Source organism: Eptesicus fuscus, chromosome 19 (genome assembly GCF_027574615.1).
Source record: "Eptesicus fuscus isolate TK198812 chromosome 19, DD_ASM_mEF_20220401, whole genome shotgun sequence".
NCBI classification, from domain to species: Eukaryota; Metazoa; Chordata; class Mammalia; order Chiroptera; family Vespertilionidae; genus Eptesicus; species Eptesicus fuscus.
Genome location: NC_072491.1, coordinates 13,612,084 through 13,630,874, shown reverse-complemented (window position 1 = coordinate 13,630,874; position 18,791 = coordinate 13,612,084). Strand labels below are relative to the sequence as shown.

The following is an 18,791-nucleotide window of genomic DNA, read 5'->3' as shown; positions in this document are numbered from 1 at the left end:
GCTCCAGCCACGTGCTGTCTGGTTGCTAGAGCAGGAAAGGGAATTTTTAAAAGGAGAGTGGAGCCCTCGCTGGTTTGGCTCAGTGGATAGAGCATCAGCCTGTGGACCAAAGAATCCTGGGTTCGATTTCAGTCAAGGGCATGTACCTTGGTTGCAGGCTCCTCCTTGGCCTGGGCCCTGGTCGGGGCATGTGCAGGAGGCAACCAATTGATGTGCTTCTCTCACATCAATGTTTCTGTCTTTCCCTTTCTCTTCCACTCTCCCTAAAATTCAATGGGAAAATATCCTCAGGTGAGGATTAACAAAACAAAACAAAAAAAAAATGGAGAGTAGAAGTGACCCTGTCGTTAGAATTGAAGTGACTTAGAGGAGGATTGCGTATAGTCTTTGCTTAGGAGAATGAGGCTTCTTTCGGCGTGTGCTGGCTACCGTTTTATTCCGTGAGGTGGTGTTAGTGGGTGTTGCAGCCAAAGACCTGGAACTATCCAAATCCTGTTCCTCCAACCCGTTCTCCTCCCCATGGGGTTGCTTTGGGAGCTATAAATACACAGACCTTGGACATGCAAGTGCCTCCTGTCATTAGCCAGGCATCCAGGTTTGACCTGATTGGTTGGAGGGAATGGGTTAGGCTTCTGGCCCAGGTGAGGCTTCCTCCATCCTCAACTCAAATCTCAGTGCTTCCACCACTTAGCTGCTAAGCTGTGAGGGACAGAGCCACGGTACTATATCCTATATAATTCCTATATAATAAAGAGCTAATATGCAAATGGTCATCACGCCCTCGAGCCCTTGCACCCTCACACCGGGGCCAGGGGACCTGAGGCCAGGCCGGAGGACCTGAGGCTGCACCCCTTGTCCAACAGGGCTTGACAGGGGACCTAAGGCTGCACCCTCTGCCCTGCGAGGCTTGATGGCGTGGGGCCGGCCGGGTCTGGGTCTCGCGATTTCGAGGCGCGGGTGGGTGGGGACTTGACTCTGGGTCCCACGGCATGCCGCAGACTCTGACAGGAGGGAGAGTTTCACATGCATTTTACTAATTTTCTTTCATCTCTGACACTTCTATTATAGAGAAAGGGAAAATGGCAATATTAAAATATTTCCTCTAATTCCCTTTTATTTATTTATTTATTTATTTATTTAAAACATACTTTATTGATTTTTTTACAGAGAGGAAGGGAAAGGGATAGAGAGCTAGAAACATCGATGAGAGAGAAACATCGGTCAGCTGCCTCCTGCACACTCCCCACTGGGGATGTGCCCGCAACCAAGGCACACGCCCTTGACCGGAATCGAACCTGCGACCCTTCAGTCCGCAGGCCGATGCTCCATCCACTGAGCCAAACCAGTCAGGGCTCTAATTCCCTTTTAATGTGCACGAATTTCGTGCACTGGGCCACTAGTATATATACATATACATATACATATACATATACATATACATATACAGAAGGGATGAGAGAGAAAGTGCCAGAGATTTCTGCTTATGTCTGGAGCCAGGTGAAAGCAAGAGGCAGAGGGAATGTATTGGACTTGAACAAAGTGTAATCTTTGCTTTGGCACATGAGTCTGCAAACTCACCTGGTGACAACAGTGCTTCTGAATACAGACAGAGGGCAGGGCAAACTGTCCTCCTTCCTGTGTACATGTACAGGAGTCTCATGTATGTTTCTCTCTGACAACCACCTATCCCACACACTAGTGTCCCTGTTTTGCAGGTGACAATACCGATGCTCTGAGAGGGTACGTGAGTAGCCTGCATACACGTGAGTGGCGGAGCGGGATTTAGACCCAGAACTGTTGGACACCATCGCCTGTGATCTAAGGGCCATTCTGTAACATTGCTGTTGTCAGACTTGGTGCCAGAAACAGTTCCACGGGCCTCAGCTCCCTTGCCCGTCAGCCCTCTTTCTAATTCTGCCCGGCGGGTGGAGTGGGGATTCTGTGCCAGGTGAGTTCCAGTAGTGATGCTTTGCGTCTTTTGTGATCATTCCTGAGCGTGGAGGCATCTGTTCTGCAGAGCCTTTTATGAGGCTGAATTTAGAAACAAAGGAAGTGATTATCATATGAAAATTGTTTCAAAAAAAAAGAAAGAAAAGAATAATGACCTTAATTCCAGAATATTGTCATTATTTCAAGGGCTTCTTTCTAATCGATCTTCAAAGCCTGGGTAGAAATAAGTGTTAGAGAGCAAAGCAGTGGCTTTGGCATTTTTCTAAAGGGATCGTAAAAGCACCAAGAGGTAAACCCGACCCCACAGCTGAGAAGATGCTGCCGCTGGTGACCAAAAAGAGGCAAGCGCTGGGAGGTTGTCCAGCGTTTGCTTTGCACTGAGCCGTTCCACAGGCCGCGAGCACCCGAGCGGGAGAGCGGCTCTGTGCTGACTACCTGCTGGTGTTATTGTGTGTTTCGTGTGTGATTTGGCACGATTTTGTAGGTTATTTTGGGGGGGCAGTCTGGGAATGCTTAAAAATGTTTCTGTGCAAATTAATGGCAGGTGCTTCTTTGCTTTACCTCATTTCAGCTTATGAAAGGCTTCATGGGAATACACTGTTTTCAGATAGCAAAAACCTGTAATTGTATTGCACTGGGTAATTTACACAGTGCTTTCTCACACAGTACCTAATTGGATCTGTACCTTTTTTTTTATTGTTTAAAGTATTACAAAGAGTAGTACATATGTCTCCTTTTCCCCCATTGACCTCCCCTACCTCCCAGCACATGCCCTCACCCTCCCACCCCTAGTGTCTATGTCCATTGATTATCCTTATATGCATGCATACAAGTCCTTTGGTTGATCTCTTATCCCCTCCCCCAACCCTCCCCTTCCTTCCTTCTGTAGTTTGGCTGTCTGTTCGATGCTTCTTTGTCTCTGTATTTCTGTTCATCAGTTTATGATGTTCATTATATTCCATAAATCAGTGAGATCATGTGATATTTATCTTTATCCAACTGGCTTATTTCACTTAGCATAGTGCTCTCCAGTTCCATCCATGCTGTTGCAAATGGTAAAAATCCCTTCTTTTTTACAGCAGCATAGTGTTCCATTGTGTAGATGTACCACAGTTTTCTAATCCACCCTGCAGACTGGTGCAGCCACTGTAGAAAACAGTATGGCATTTTTTCAAAAAAACTAAAAACGGAACTGCCATTTGACCCAGTAATCCCACTTCTAGGGATATATCCCAAGAAAACAGAAACACCCATCAGAAAGGATATATGCATCCCTATGTTCATAGCAGCACAATTTACCATAGCTAAGGTTTGGAAACAGCCTAAATGGATCCATGCCTTTTAAGGTATGATTGGCATGCCCATTTTACACATGCAAAACTGAGGCAGGACAGGTGAAATGACTTGCTCAGGGTCATTTAACTAGTAAGTGACAGAACAGGGACTCAAATTCAAGCCTTTGACCTCAAAGTCCATGTTCATTTCTTATTGTGCAGCCTCATTGCATGTCGGTGCTTCTGAATTTCATCTTTACATCAGAGACCTGGAGTTTCTCTGAACTGTTTGCTCTCGGAACCTTAATTTCCTTACTGTAAAGTGGGGATAACTCGTTCGCAGAGTTACTGTGGAACGTTAAGTAAGGTCATGGGTGTGAACGTGCTTGTAAAACTGTGAAGTGTTAGACTAGTGGGTCTTCATTTTCAGCCCCCTTTCCTTACATGATACTGAGCTTCGGGATGATAGCAGGTCCTTGGAGTCTGGTGCAGCTGGATTCAAATATGGCTCCTCCATGGACTGTCTGTCTGATCTCAGAGAAATTACCTCATCTCCCTACACCTCAGTGCCCTCATCTGCAAACTGGGTGAATTGTACTTCCCTCGTAGGGTTGCTACAGGAATGAAGTGAGCTAGCGTATGGAGAACATTTTGGCACATTGCTGGCGTGTGACCAGTAATGAAGTTGGAGTGATCACTGGGCCTGGGCACAGAGAGGCCCTGATGGGTTGGAGACATCAAGTAGCAGGTGATTGTGAAAATGCCAAGTAGCGGGGAGGGATCAGACCTGTGGAAGCAGCACCTACTCACTCAGTGGTCGGCAAACTCGTTAGTCAACAGAGCCAAATATCAACAGTACGACGATTGAAATGTCTTTTGAGAGCCAAATGCTTTAAACTTAAACTTCTTCTAACACCACTTCTTCGAAATAGACTCGCCCAGGCCGTGGTATTTTGTGAAAGAGCCACACTCAAGGGGCCAAAGAGCCGCATGTGGCTCGCGAGCCGCAGTTTGCCGACCACAGCACTAACTCCCACGTGATGTCACGTGGTAATGAAATCTTCCCTCCCCACTTCCACAGCAACTGGTCTGCAGCTGTTCTCACGGCGGCGGTGGTGGCATTCCTCTGTGGGAAAGAAATTGTTACACAATTGCACACCTCTGTCTCTGCAGAACAGAGAGTGGGTATCTGTGTGACAAACACAAGAAAAAATCTTCCCCCAAAAAGATGTTTAACTGAGTCCTATCGAGAAAGGATGATAATTAGAACGACAGCTGGGCTGTATGCCCTCGGTCAGCGTATCTGATTTTGTATGTTGAAAGAAAATTTGACTGTGTATCAGTGAGGCTGTGAGACGAAAAGAAAATATTTTGTTGACTGATTTTTTTACCCTGCATTTCAGTGACCAAGTCTCAAAGCTTATTTCTACATAATTGAAACTGTGTTTGCTAGAGCAGGACGATGGGTGAGCATCACAAGTCGGATTCGTGTGCATTTCATGCCGTGAGAGATGAGCAGGTAAAAGGGTGAGTGGAGATCATCAAAAGCAGAGCAGTTGAGTGATTCTGAATCAGTGGTGTGGCATTCATACTAGAGTGGTGAGGTTTTCTCTTTTCTACAATTGCTAAGTTTTATTTTGCTCATTTAAGTCAGATTCCTCAGCCCAGGTGCGGGGTCTGTCGGTGAGTTGTGAATGGGGTGGTATCGACCCCTTGGCCTTCCCGGTGACAGGACCACTCAGGCCTCCTAGAGCCTTGAGCACTCTCACCACGCACCCCAGGGTGCTGCCGAGATAGTGTCATCTTCTGCGTGTGCCGAGCGGTCCCCAGGGCCAGGCAGCGCTGCCGTGTCCTGCTACTGCAGGGGGAACACATGGTTTGTAGACATTCTCACGGGTTATTTCCCGACTAAGCTTAATCTTGACAGTGAAGGCAGGGGGTAGATAAGCCAGAGGTGAGACAGGGTCCCTACCCCGCCTGAAACTCCAATCCTGAGATTTTTAAAACTTGATAGGTAGGGAGAAACTTTTTTTAAAAAGTTCTGCAGGCTGCATCTGTCTTGCTAGGGATGGAGACTTCTCTACCACTTTGGGGCTATTTCCTTGACTATGAAAACCACACACTGTAAAGCCAGGATTCTCCTTGGAAATGGAAATGTCTAAAATGCTCTAGTTCCAAGTTACATTTTTTGTTTTGTTTTAGGAAGAGGTGCTGTTGAGGGGTATCCAGCTGGCACGGCAGAGATGGGGTTCTAATCTAGGTCTGTCTTCTGGGGGACTTTTTTCTTTTTCTTCGCCAGCTGATACTGACTATACCACCATAAAACAAAACAGACAAACAAACAAAAACCCTGAGGCTACTTTCAGTTTCCTAGGAAAAACAATCTAAGGAGAAAACCAATACTAATACCATTACTGGTAACCTTTGACCCTAGACAAAAGAAAAGTCTCAGTTCCCTAGATATTGTTAGTAGAAGGAAAACTCACTTAGAAGTCCACAGACATGAACTTCGGTTACTACCAACTGAACCATTGCCAACTAACACCAATAGGTATCAGGGTTCTAGCTACCCTCTGCTTAATGGAATTCTGGAAAGTGACACAGCAATGTCTCACCCTCTATGGTCCTTAGGAAACAGGCTCAACGGAAGGGAGCCATGGTTTCTTAAGCATCTGCCTCATGCCGGCGTCCTTCTCTGAGCAGGAGAGAGAAGCAGCAACAAAACTCCGGAGAGATGCTTACTGGTCACTTGGAAAAGGAAGGACAGAGGGATGGAGGAAGTAATAACCTCCACCTGAACAGCAAGTAAGATTTCAGCAGAAAGAGGAGACAGGCATAGTTCTAATGCTGACTATTGGGAACCACTTCCACGTTTACAACGGGTTTTATGTTTCTCTCTCATGAGCTTCTTCACTAGACCATTGTGAGGATTGGGGTGACAATGAAAGTGCTTGTGCAGCCCTGGCTGGTGTGGCTCAGTTGGTTGAGCATCCTCCCCTGCACCAAAGAGTTGCCGGTTTGATTCCTGGCCAGTGCCCGTGCCCAGGTATCAGGTTTCAGGCTGGATTCCCAGTAGGAGGACGTGGGAGGCAGCTGATCGATGTTTCGTTCTCAGATCCTTGTTTCTCTTTCTTCCTCTCCCTTCCTCTCTCTCTAAAAATAAAAAATAAATACATCTTAAAAGTGGTTGTGCAAGTTCAGGATAGCGTAAGGAATTTGGTGATTTTGATGAGTCTGGGGCATGACCTTGAAGGGCACTGACTACCAGGCTATAAGGTTTAACCTTTAATCTGCCATCAGCAGGGAACATGGAAGTTCTCTGAGAAATAGCATGGCATGATCAGATAGAGAGTCTTAAGCCTGGAGAGCAGCTAATATTTCTGAGTGTAGGTGGGAGATCATGAAGGCCTAGAATAAGGAATGGTGGCAGTAATTAGAAATAGAGTTGAGAGACAAGGATTTTCCTATGGTTGTTTTTGTCTTTTTTCCCTACTAATAAGTGGAATTTTGTTTTTCTTTTTCATAAAGTTCACTCCTTTTTTCACCTCTGACCTTTTTATGAAAAGCTGGTTAACAACAAACAAACAATAAAACAACTAAGAACCATTCTTCCCCCAAGTAAGGAAGGGTTCAGTTAATTATTGATATCCCACGTCTGTTGATGGCATCCAGTTTGTTCCGAACATACCATTCTGTCCTGCCAGACCCTGGGAATGGGTTACAAGCCCTCCTTCCCAGGGCTGGAAGGCTCATTGGTCATGGGGTTTCTTTGAGACTGCTCTGATTCTGCCCTCATTCTGCCCAGCCCCATGTAGCCCCCACCCCCACCTCCAACCCAGCCTCAGGAGAGGAGACCAGAGAAAAAACACAATATCCTACTCTCCATCAGCGGCTTCTCTAATGGAACAGATTTGCTTAATTTCAGGTTAGAGTAATGACTTCCGTGCAGGGAAAACTCAGCCAGGGGTCTGGCAGGAGTCCTTTCTGGGTGCAAACACACAAATGCTTTCGCATCTGGCAGGTGACCCCAAGAAGGCAGTAAGGCTGGAAGCTAACAGTCCCTCCCTCCTTCCTTCCCTCCCTCCCTCCCTCCCTTTCTCTGTCACTTTCTTGCTCTTGTTCTTTCTAATTCTCCATTAAAGCAAGGGGGAGAGTTCTCCCAAATCTTCAAGGCTCATCTTGTAAGCAACCCACTAAACTAAACCCTATCTCGTTCAGATTGACAGTCGATATTTATTGAGCACCTGCTAGATGCCAGACACAATATTGAACTCTTCCCATTCACTGGGATCCCTTTTTCCCAATTAGTCCTTCAGACAGCCCTATGAGAGAGGTGTTATTATGCCGATGTTCCTGTGGAAGAATGAGACTGACAGAGAAGTCAAATGACATTCCCAAGGTCACATAACACGGTTCTATAATAAGAACTTCAACTTAGTTCTTCTGCTACCAAGACCAGTTCTCTCTCCACAATCTTTCCCTGGAGGACACAAAAGGTGCAAGAGGTTAAAAGAAATAACTTTAGTTATAGTCTCTTCTTGTTCGCCAATTAGTGGACTTCTCACTGTACGCACAGTTGATGAACAAACATGAATATTTCAGCCACATGGGCCAGGATAGGGAGTGATCGCTCAGTACATTCCCACAGGAGCAGCCATTCGAACTCCTAAAGTGACTGAGCCAAAGATAAGGAGGGTGTGGGAGTGGGGAGGGTGACCCCATCCTGCTCCCCTGGAACCACAAGTGACGTGGCTTTGTCATGGCCGTCAGCTTCTCTAAGCGCCTCATCCTTGGAATAAAACAAAGATATAATATCCCTCTTCCAACTGTACAGTGAAATCATGAGAATAACATATCATTGAAAATGCTCTGAGCTGCCACCAGAACCCAGATTCCCTTCTCCCCCTGTCCTGTGTAGGAGACTATTTTTATAAGCATATTCATTCCAAACCAGGAAGCAGTAGATGTTAAACACATGTTTTCTGAATAAATAAAAAAAATGATGACCTATTCTTAGACTGTGTGGAGGGGCTTGGATCAATTAACTGAATGCATTTGTGGCCCCTAGAGGATGTCTAAAAACGGGGACATGAGCTGCTCATGTACCTCTGGCTGCTAGTTCAGTGATGAGGCCTGGATGCCCATAGCTGATCTATTTGTCCTTCTCAGTCTGTGACAGCTCACTGTTCTGCTTTATGGTTTTATCATAACCCAAAGTGATAATTCCTGTCTTTTCAATAAGAGAATATTTAGTATCTTTAGATCAGGAGTCCTCAAACTTTTTAAACAGGGGGCCAGTTCACTGTCCCTCAGACTGTTGGAGGGCCAGACTATAGTTTAAAAAAAAACTATGAACAAATTCCTATGCACACTATGCATTGAAGTAAAAAACCAAAATGACAAAAACACCCACATGTGGCCCGCGGGCCGTAGTTTGAAGACGCCTGCTTTAGCTAAACAGACACATACTGCAATTGGATTTTCACAGGAGTCCGCCAACTTAGGTAGGGTCTTAGCCCCAGAGCCCCCCAGTCTTTCCCTCCCTGCAGCCAGCACTGACCTGGCATCTGTCCCCGAGGCCGAGACAAGTGCGTGTGCAGTGGTCTGATGGCCAGGTGGTCTGATAGCGAGGGGACATGTGCACCTCATCTGAAGCCCCTGACTTGAGACACTCCAGTGGTTTCTTCCTTTGGGACCGCTTTGTCGTTTCTGCAGATCTGGAAGGTAGCCATTTGGTATGGCCCTGTGTGTTCACTTAGGGGCAGTGTGAGCATGCGATATAAATTCACCTCCAGTTGCTGGCACTGTGGGAGGATTTGGTGGGGGAGTTAGCCATCAGCCAGACTTGAAGTCACAGGGAAAGATGTGGGCATGAAAATTCAGGAGGAGGAGAGGCTGAGAAGGGAGGGGGGCATTTATGTGCTGACAATAGTGCCCTCGTAAAAGAGCAAGGTGTGTGTGCCCTCCTAGGTGCTAGAGGGAGCGAAGGGCAAGCTTTCAGGTGTATGCCTGTGACACAGGCAGACCAGGGGGGATGGGGTGGAATTCCAAATCCAATTTCAATTCCAATTCAATGCTAATCTTAGCTGGTGTGCAAACTCTTGCAAAATACATGGTTAGTATGTAAAGGCTCAAGAGGAAAATGGCTTTTTGGAGAATTTATAAGGGAGGGTCTGGAGACCATAACAAGAATCTCTTTGCTATAAATATTCCACAAAGAATCTGGGAGCCAGGATTGACGTGAATGCCAAGGGAACAAAAGAAAAGTGGAAGCAACCTAGTGTCTATCAAGGGAGAGTCATTAAGTACATTTCAAGCAATGGACTATGACAGGGCTGTAAGCCTCATGTTACCAGCTACCTACCTGATGCAAGGCTTGGCACTGCATCAGTACTCAATACTGTTTGTTGAATCAATGAAAATTCTGCAATTTAAAATGATGGGACACATCCATATGTATAACACCCACAATATACTTTCAAGTGAAATGAAGATTACAAAATAGTATAGTATGATCCCATTTATGGTCAGAGTGAACAAATTTCATATCTCTGCATTTAGATATCTAAAAAGATATAGACAAAGAAAACTATTAATAGTGCTTATCTTCTATGGAGTGCTGTTGGGTCAGAGCAAGGGTGTTCATGTTCTAATTTCCACTTCCTCTTTTTACTTACATTTTTTTACAATAATGATGTAATGCTTTGGTAATCAACAAACCAAAAATGATATTTCTATTTTGAGGGAGAGGCAACGGGTTGTTGTTAGATAATATTCTGTTCAGATTCTTAACAGAAATATATGTTCTATTGGCAGTTATGTAGTTTCATTTTATTTTTATGAGAAATAAAACTTGGAAAGCCTACCAAGACCAGGCCCCTTGCATGCTGAAATGAAGGCTCTGTAGACAAGGCCCCAGGTATTTCAGGAGAGCCCTGCTCACCTGTGAAGAGCAGGTGGATTTCCTGGGCTTTAGCTCAGCACGCGGAAGGCAGAAGGACTTGTTTCTTCTGAGCCTCCTGCTCACCATGTATTTTGTACCAGTTCAGTTGTCATCTCAAACTCTGTCACCTCTGCCAGGTGTGTGACCTAGAGTCACATGTGTGCCACTCACTCTGGAAATGCAGGTCCCTGTGCCCGTTCTCATTGGGAAGAAGGCCTCCCTACAAGCAGTGGCTTCATGACAAACCTCTGGCAGTCCCAGCACAGCCATTTTGTGATCCAGTTGAGGTTGTAGGAAATAGGTCTGGTTTCTTTATAACATTTGTTCTTATACCAGATGTTTTGGTCAAGATAAAATTCAGCTAGGGATTGTTATATAACTTCACTTGTCCCTCTTTAATATTTTAATTTTTCCCTTCAGGCACCACCGTGTTTTATGTCTTAATTTGCCCATTATATATAAACATGTCAGTTTATATATATGGCCTCCTTTCAAACTTCCACTGAGGGGCAAGGTCCATTGAAGAGAAATTTCTGAAGCAGTGTGATCTTCAGACTTGTTCAGTCTCCCCCGCCCCGCCCTCCCCCCTCAGTGAGAATCAAAGACAAATGACGTAGAAATAAAGTTGCTGGATTTTAGCCACCTGTAAAACTCAGATGGTTAAAGGACCTGAGGTCCAAGTCATTGTAAATGAGTGCTTGCTCCCATCCATCTGTAACTCATCATTTCTCCCCTACATTTTAGGAACCTTTTTCTAGGTATGTTTCCATAATTTAGACATTCCATTGGTTAAAAATTAGAGGACAAGGTTGCATGCCCCAAAGAGGCAAACATTTTTAACTAGAGGCCCGATGCACAAAATGTGTGCCAGGGGCTCGACCCTCGCAGCCCCGGCTTCGTCTGGAAGGTCGTCCATAAGGATGTCCAGAAGGTCATTCGGCTGTCCGGTCTAATTAGCATATTATGCTTTTATTATTACAGATTGTCCTGATCTCTTCCTTAAACCACTGTGGGTCCCGTGTTCTTTGTTGTAGCTGAGCTTGGCTTTAGCTGCTCGCATCTTGTAAATTCCATGTTAGGAGACCTCGGTGCAGATGGCACTGAGACTTTTCCTTTGCAGCTAACCAGGGTGTCCAGGAGGAGCTGTGGACTTTTCCCTGGAGAACCTAACGCTGGGCCCTTAGGAGTTAACTACCGCAGTTGTTCGAACCTGACGAGGAACTGCAGGAATGAAATGCTGCGATCTTTCTCTCCACAGAGACAAGAAAACAAAGAAGGGCGCACACGCATTCCACAGGCTGCCCGCCAGTCGCCATTTCCTGTCCCTGTGGCATCACTTTTAGGAGCTGTGCTTTTTTTTTTTTTTTTTTCCTTCTTTTTAAATATCAAGTTAACTTCATATTTCAGATTCCTGGTCATGGTTCTCTGTTGGTGGTTTGATGTCTTCTCTGCTTGTATATTTTCCTTTTTCATCTGTGGTCAATATTAACCCCAGATTTATTGTTTGGGAGACTGGATGTGACCCAAAATAGGCTGGGCAGTTCCACATTACCCTTGTCAGAGTGCGTTACTGAGTAACAGAATGTTGATGGCAGCAGAATCGATGTGCATTGCACTTGAAGGTGGTACAGATTCAGCAAAAATTAATAGGTATGTGTTATATATACGACATACATGATATGGGATGTATATTAGGCATCTCAGAATTAACACGTGCACCACTGAGCACGGATACCCATGCCCTGCCTCGCCCACACGCCCTGCTTCTCCTGCCCTTTCCCATTTCAGCAAGTCTCAGCTTCACCCTGATACTTGCTTAGGGCAGCGCCTTGGAGTGATGCTGGGCTGCTCTCTTTTTTCACACCCTACATTATCCAATTCTGTGAACTCCTCAAAGATTTGTCCAATTGTCACCTCCCCTGCCACTACCACCAGCTCTAGTGACCCTCATCTCTTGCCTGGATCGCTGCACTGGCCATCTAACTGGTCTCCCCACCTCTGCCCTCCCCCTTCTCTAGCTTACTCTCAGCACCGCAGCCAGAGCGGGCCTGGTAGAATATAAATCACTCCTGTCACCTCCCTGCTAAAATCGTGCAGGGACTCCGTCTCACTCGGAGTGAAAGCCCAAGTCCTCCCGTTCACTCCAAGTCTCACATCATCGATTCTCATCTCACCTCCTTCACTTTCTCCTGCCCTCCCCTCCCCCGTATCCTGCAGCATGCTAAGCATGTTCCTCTTCTAGACCCTTCTCCTTTGCTGTTTTCTCTGCCTGGAATAGTTTTTCCCTGGATATCTCCATGGCTACCACCTTCACTTCCTTTGGTCTTTTTCAAATATCACTTTCTCAGTGCGGCCTTCCCTGTCTTCTTATTTAAAACTAGAGGCCCGGTGCATGGAATTCATGCATGGGTACAGTCCCCAGGCCTGGCCTGCGATCAGAGCTATCTTCCCTGGCTGCCAGCAGCTGGCCCCACCCCCCACCACCATCCACCCCCGGCTCCCCATTCACCATCCGCCATCCGGCAATCAGAGCCTGCCGATGGCGGGGAGGGACTAAGAGGTTGGCCATTCTCCCCGCTTGCCGGCCCCGTCCCCACTGCAGGCCGCCCTCTGTGTGTGGGGTGACCGGCGGGGCGGGGACCTTGGTCTGGCACTACCCTGGTCCCTCACCACCCACCCCCAGTTCCCCATTCATCAACGGGCGATGGGAGCCTGCTGGCCAGGGGAAGAGACCTAGAGGTGGTCAGTGCGCCTCATAGTGACTGGTTGAGTGATCGTTTTTGATCGTTCCGCCTTAGGGTCAATTTGCATATTACCCTTTTATTATATAGGATTTCAGCAACCATCCACCCACCTTGGTGTTCCCCGACCCCCTTCCTTCTTCACTTTTCTCCATGGCACACCTCCATCTAGCATTTCACTTATTTATCCAATGTATTGTACGTCTCCTGCACTACCTCCACGAGAACAGGGTTTCTGCCTGTTGGTTTCCTGCTGAACCCCCAGTGCCTAGACCCGTGTCTCGCTGCCAGCAGACACTCAGCACATACGTGTGGAATAAATGAGTGCCACTAGAAAGCTGTCTCCTCTCTCCTCACTGCTTCTTTCTGATGTTTTTATGGGACTGCTGTCTTAATTTCTGTGTCCTTTGTTCCTGGAGCTCGTCTGGCATGGTAGAAAACAACAACAGTGGACAGCCACGTACAACTCAAACTTACCATTTGGCTCTTTCATTTACAAGCTGTGTGACTTGGGACAAGTCACTTAACCTCTCTGAGTTTTCATTTCTTTGCTTATAAAATATGGAAAGCCTTCCTGCCTCCCACTCAGGATTGCTGGAAAGGTTCAATGGAATCCTACGTGAAGGGCCGTCAAGGATAAGACGCAGTTTTCATTTTGCATGGTGTCTGGCCTGACTGAGTGCTGGAGCTTTACATACAAGACCGTCTCATTTAATTCTCACGTCACCTCAGTGAGATATGAAGTCATACTACTGGATCCATTGTAAAGATGAGGAAACTGAGGTGCACCAAGAAGTTAAGTGAATTACCCAAGAGTCTAGGCAACAACGGAGCCAGGCTTTGGACCCAAGCATTTTTATTCAGTGGCCTGAGATTTCCCCCATTATGTTCTCCCGGCACAAAATAAGTATCCTAATGACTGCATGGAGTAATGAGGTGCAACTTTTCTCTGAAGACTATTTTTCTCTTGACTGCTAATTCATGTGGCATTTCCCTGATGTGATTTTTTCCCCCTCCTCTTCAACTCAAACCGGCAGAAATTCCTGTCTTTCAAAAGAAAAAGGTATTGTCAGGCATGCCTCTGTCTTCCCTCTCCTCCCCCGGGAATGAAACTCTATCACCTGTCCCCTGAGGTTTTTGTCGTTCAGACTAATCAAGTCCAGATGGTTTTCGCAACTTCAGACTTCGTGGGTCGCAAAGCGTTTGTAGTTATCTACTGAAACGCGTTCTGGACTAAATCGCAAACACCCGCTCCCCAAAGAACTCCCCGCACACTCTTCTCCCTTGTCTGTGCGATGGCCTTTCTGTGCTAATGAACTTGTAAATGTGGTTTAATTACTGTTTACCCCAAAATAGCTGCACACAGATCAGTCTCAGTGGGAGACGTAGCCCAAATGTTGAGGCCATTTGTTTCTGGTGCAAAATAGCTAATAAATGAGAAGAGCTTTTTTTAAACATTGGGAAAGGAACTTGTGTTTGGTTTGGTTTTATATATTTGGGGAAGTAGATCATTTCTTAAAGAGAGTGGATTTAAATATTGGAACGGCACTTCCCTCCCCCGCACCCCAGGCCAGGCACACGGTGATGTGCACAGAACCACAGCGTCATAAAAAAGTATATTAATGGTGATTTGATGGAACACCACACCAAAGAGCTATATTCCGAAGAACTCCTCAAAAGGAAAACTCAGAATTGCTTGTAAATTCCGGCAAATGTTTCAGAGCCCTGTAAACCCATGTATTATGTATTACCTCATGTTTCTGAATTCTTGCCTCGGGCAAATTGCCAATTTAGCAACTAAATGACAGTTTGACAATTCTAATAAAAACCAGCCTCTCTATCTTTGCTTGTATTCCTTCAGGAAAAAAAAAAAAATGAAAAGAACATGAGAGGGGAGTGAAAGTGATTGTGATTGGAAGCTTCATTTTATGAATTCTGTTTGTGCTCCAGTGGAGTTGGAGTTGAATTTTATGCATAATAAAATTCACCTCTTGCGTAATAAGATGCTTGTCTGCTCTGTTCACCCTGCCCCTATGAGAAGCCGGCCTGGGAGCCGGAGAGGGGCCAGGTCTGCCTCCAGTGCCGACCTCGGAAAACCAAAGTCACCAGGGCAATTACTAAGGGTTGCTTGTCCTGTCCTGAACTGTGGCTATTATGAAAGAAGTCTGAGCAGTGTGAGATGCAAACGCTGCCCTCCAGGAATTTATTTTAGAGGGAGCAACGGACAGGCACACAGACAATTCAATATAAGAGACCCCAAGGGTGGGAGGTGGGGGCAGTGGGTGAAGGTGGTAAAAGGGTGCAAGCTTCCAGTTAATGAGTTCTGGGATAGAATGCATGGTGACTAGTTAACAATATTGCCTTGTATACTTGAAAGTTGCTAAGAGAGTAGATCTTAAAAGTTTCTATCACAAGGAAAAAATTGTAACTATGTGTGGTGGTTGGCATTAACCAAACCTATTGTGATGATCGTTTCACAATATATACATATTATTGGGTTATTATGTTGTATTAGAGGCCCGATGCATGAAATTTGTGCAAGAGTAGACCTTCCTTCCCCCGGCTGCTGGCACCAGCTTCCCTCTGGCACCCGGGATCCGGGCTTCCCTCGCAGCCCTGGCTTCGTCCGGAAGGTGGTCCGGAAGGATGTCCAGTCTAATTAGCATATTATGCTTTTATTATTATAGACTAGGGGCCCAGTGCACGAATTCGTGCACCTTGAGAGGAACTGTGGGCCATGAGGCTGCGGTGGGCACAGGGGCAGGTCTCGGCCCATCCTCCATGCCCCTGCCTGGCCCCTCCCACCGCAGCCCCTGGTCCCCTGTCTGCCGGCAGCTCCACTTCTGCCGCTGCTGCTCCCACGTGCTGATCGCGCCAGCCCCACTCGTACCTGCTGACAGTGCAGAGCGATTGGGGCTGGCACCAGCAGTGGGTGCGAACAGGGCTGGCGCCATCAGCAGGTGTGAGCTCCTGATCACCCCCTCGAGAGCAGGGGGAGGTGGAGAAGCCCTCAGGGCGATCAAGGCCAGCAGCCACTGCTTGCACCTGCTGATAGTGCCAAGTGATCGAGACCGGCGCCGGGTGCCAGCAATGGGTGTGAGCTGGGTGCGAGCGGGGCCGTCACTGGCAGCAGGTGTGAGAAGCGGCTGCCAGCCCCAATCGCCCCTCAGGAGCAGGGGGAGGTGGAGAAGCCCTGAGGGCCAATCGGGGCCAGCAGCCGCCCCTTGCACCCGCTGACAGTGTCGAGCAATCAGGGACTGCGCCTGGCACCAGCAGCGGGTGCGAGCAGGGCCGGCACTGGCAGCAGGTACAGGCGCCGGCAGCAGGTGCAAGTGCCCGGGGGGACTGCAGCACATGAGAGCAAAGAATTTTCAGTAACCACAAGAGGCTCACCGTGATGACAGCGACCGGCGCCCCACCTTGGTCTGGTCTCCCTACTCACCTGCTCCACCATCACACTGAGGCCGATGCCCTCCGTGTTCCGCGCTCTGCCGCCTGCTGCTGACACGGCCATATTCTGCATGCACCTCCTGGTGGTCAGCACATGTCATAGCGACCAGTTGTTCCGCCATTCAGTCTATTTGCATATTAGGGTTTTATATATATATAAAAATACCTGAAACTTACACAATTATGTCTCAATAAACCTGGGGCGGGAGAAGGGATCCCAAGACCAAGTCTTAACCCTTTGCACTCGCTTGCTTTTTTCTTGATTCCTTTATTCTAATGCTAACCATGTCGAGTCACACTCGACATCCGAATGCAAAAGGTTAACTACCAGATAGCTTTTTGTATTTTTTAGTGTGTTTTTTATTTTAATTTTTCCATTATAGCTTACTTTTAATATTATTTTGTATTTGTTTCAGGTATACAAGATAGTGGTTAGACAACAATCCTAATATCATAAAAGGGTAATATGCAAATAGACCAAACGGCAAAACAACTGAACAACCAAAGCGAAATATGCTAATGATATGCTAAGGCTGCTCAATCACTTGCTATGATGTGCACTGACCACCGGGGGGGGGGGGGGGGCGGGGGCAGACACTCCAACTGGAGTCCGGCTGATCAGGACTGAACGAGATGGGCTGGACATGCCCTGGAGCCCTCCCAAGGTCCCTCCCCAGCCCAATCATGCACCGGTGGGGTCCCTCAGCCTGGCCTGCGCCCTCTAGCAATCCGGGACCCCTCGGGGGATGTTCGAGAGCCGGTTTCAGCCTGATCCCACAGGCCACTCCCCTTGGGAGGGCGCCAGATGCAGGGCTCATGGCTGGTGAGCGCTGCTGTGGCCTCTCCCAATTGGGACTGATTGGGTGTGAGCCTGCCGCAGGCACAGTGGGGCTGGGATGAGCGGGAGCGGCAGGTAGGAGCTGCAGGCAGTGTTGGACTGCAGGTTTTGGCCCGATCCCTGCAGGCCACCCAGAGGGACCCCACCTGTGCACGAATTCGTGCACCGGGCCTCTAGTATACTTTATAAAGTGTCCCCCATTATATTTCCTGTACTAACCTGGCATAATATATAGTTATCACAATATTATTGACTATGTTCTCTATGCTACACTTTTCAACCCTGTGACTAATTGGTAACCATGAATCTGTGCTTCTTAATCCCTTCACCCTTTTCACCCAGTCTTCCAACTACCCTCCCCTCTGACAACCATCAGTCCACTCTCTATGTCTGTGAGTCTGTTTCTATTTTGTTAATTTATTTTGTTCTTTAGATTCCACATATACGTGAGATCATATGGTATTTCATTCTTTTTTTTGGCTGAGTAATACTCCATTGTATATATGTACTACCACTTTTTTATCCACTCATCTATTGATGGGCTCTTGAGTTGCTTCCATATCTTGGCTTTTGTAAATGATGCTGCAATAAATACAGGGGTGCACATACTCTTTTGAATTGGTGTTTTGGATTTTTTGGACATATATATACTCAGCAGTGGAATTGCTGGATCATAAGGCACTTCCACTTGTAACTTTTTGAGGAAACTCCATACTGTTTTTCCATAGTGGCTGCACCAATCTGCATTCCAACCAACAGTGCATGAGGGTTCCCTTTTCTCCACATCCTTGCCAACTCTTGTTTGTTGATTTATTGATGATAGCCATTCTGACAGGTGTGAGGTGATATCTCATTGTGGTTTTAATGTGCATTTCTCTGATGATGAGTGATGTCGAGCATCTTTTCGTATGTCTGTTGGCCATCTGTATGTCCTCTTTGGAGAAGTGTCTATTCAGGTCCTTTGTCCATTTTTTTAATGGGATTGTTTTGTGTTTTTTGGGTGTTGAATAGTATGAGTTTCTTATAAATTTTGGACCTTCATTCCTTATCAGATGTATCATTGGTGAATATGTTCTCCTTTTCAGTAGTTGTCTTTCCATTTTATTGATGATTTCCTTTGCTGTGCAAAAACTTTTTAGTTTGATGTAGTCCAATTTGTTTATTTTTTGTGTTGTTTCCCTTGCCTGAGGAGATATATCAGAAAAAGTATTGTATGAGAAATGTCCAAGATTTTACTGCCTATGTTCCTTCTAGGAGTTTTATGGTTTTAAGTCTAACATTTAATTCTTTATTCCATTTTTAGTTTATTCTTGTACATGGTATAAGAAGGTGGTCTAGTTTCTTTTCTTTTTTTTTCTTTTTTTCTTTTGCATATATCTGCCCAAATTTCCCAGCACCATTTATTGAATATATTGCCTTTACTCCATTGTATGTTCTTGCCTCGTTTGTCAAATATTAATTGACCATATAGGTGTGGGTTTATTTCTGGGCTCTTTTTTCTGTTGCATTGATCTCTATGTTTGCTTTTATGTCAGTACCATGCTGTTTTGATTACCATGGCCTTGTAGTATAGTTTGATATCAGATAGCATGATG

At 46.3% G+C, this 18,791-nt stretch overlaps 1 protein-coding gene and 1 non-coding gene across 2 annotated transcripts in view; both read left to right on the top strand.

The window, feature by feature from the left end:
* The window catches only part of NCALD (neurocalcin delta), a 70,908-nt gene that overhangs the window by 31,940 nt on the left and 20,177 nt on the right, over nt 1-18,791 (top strand). The window lies entirely within an intron of this gene.
* Nucleotides 4,298-4,430, top strand: LOC114234131 (small nucleolar RNA SNORA41). Its single transcript, XR_003620333.2, has one exon. It is a non-coding gene; the product is annotated as a small nucleolar RNA SNORA41 (small nucleolar RNA).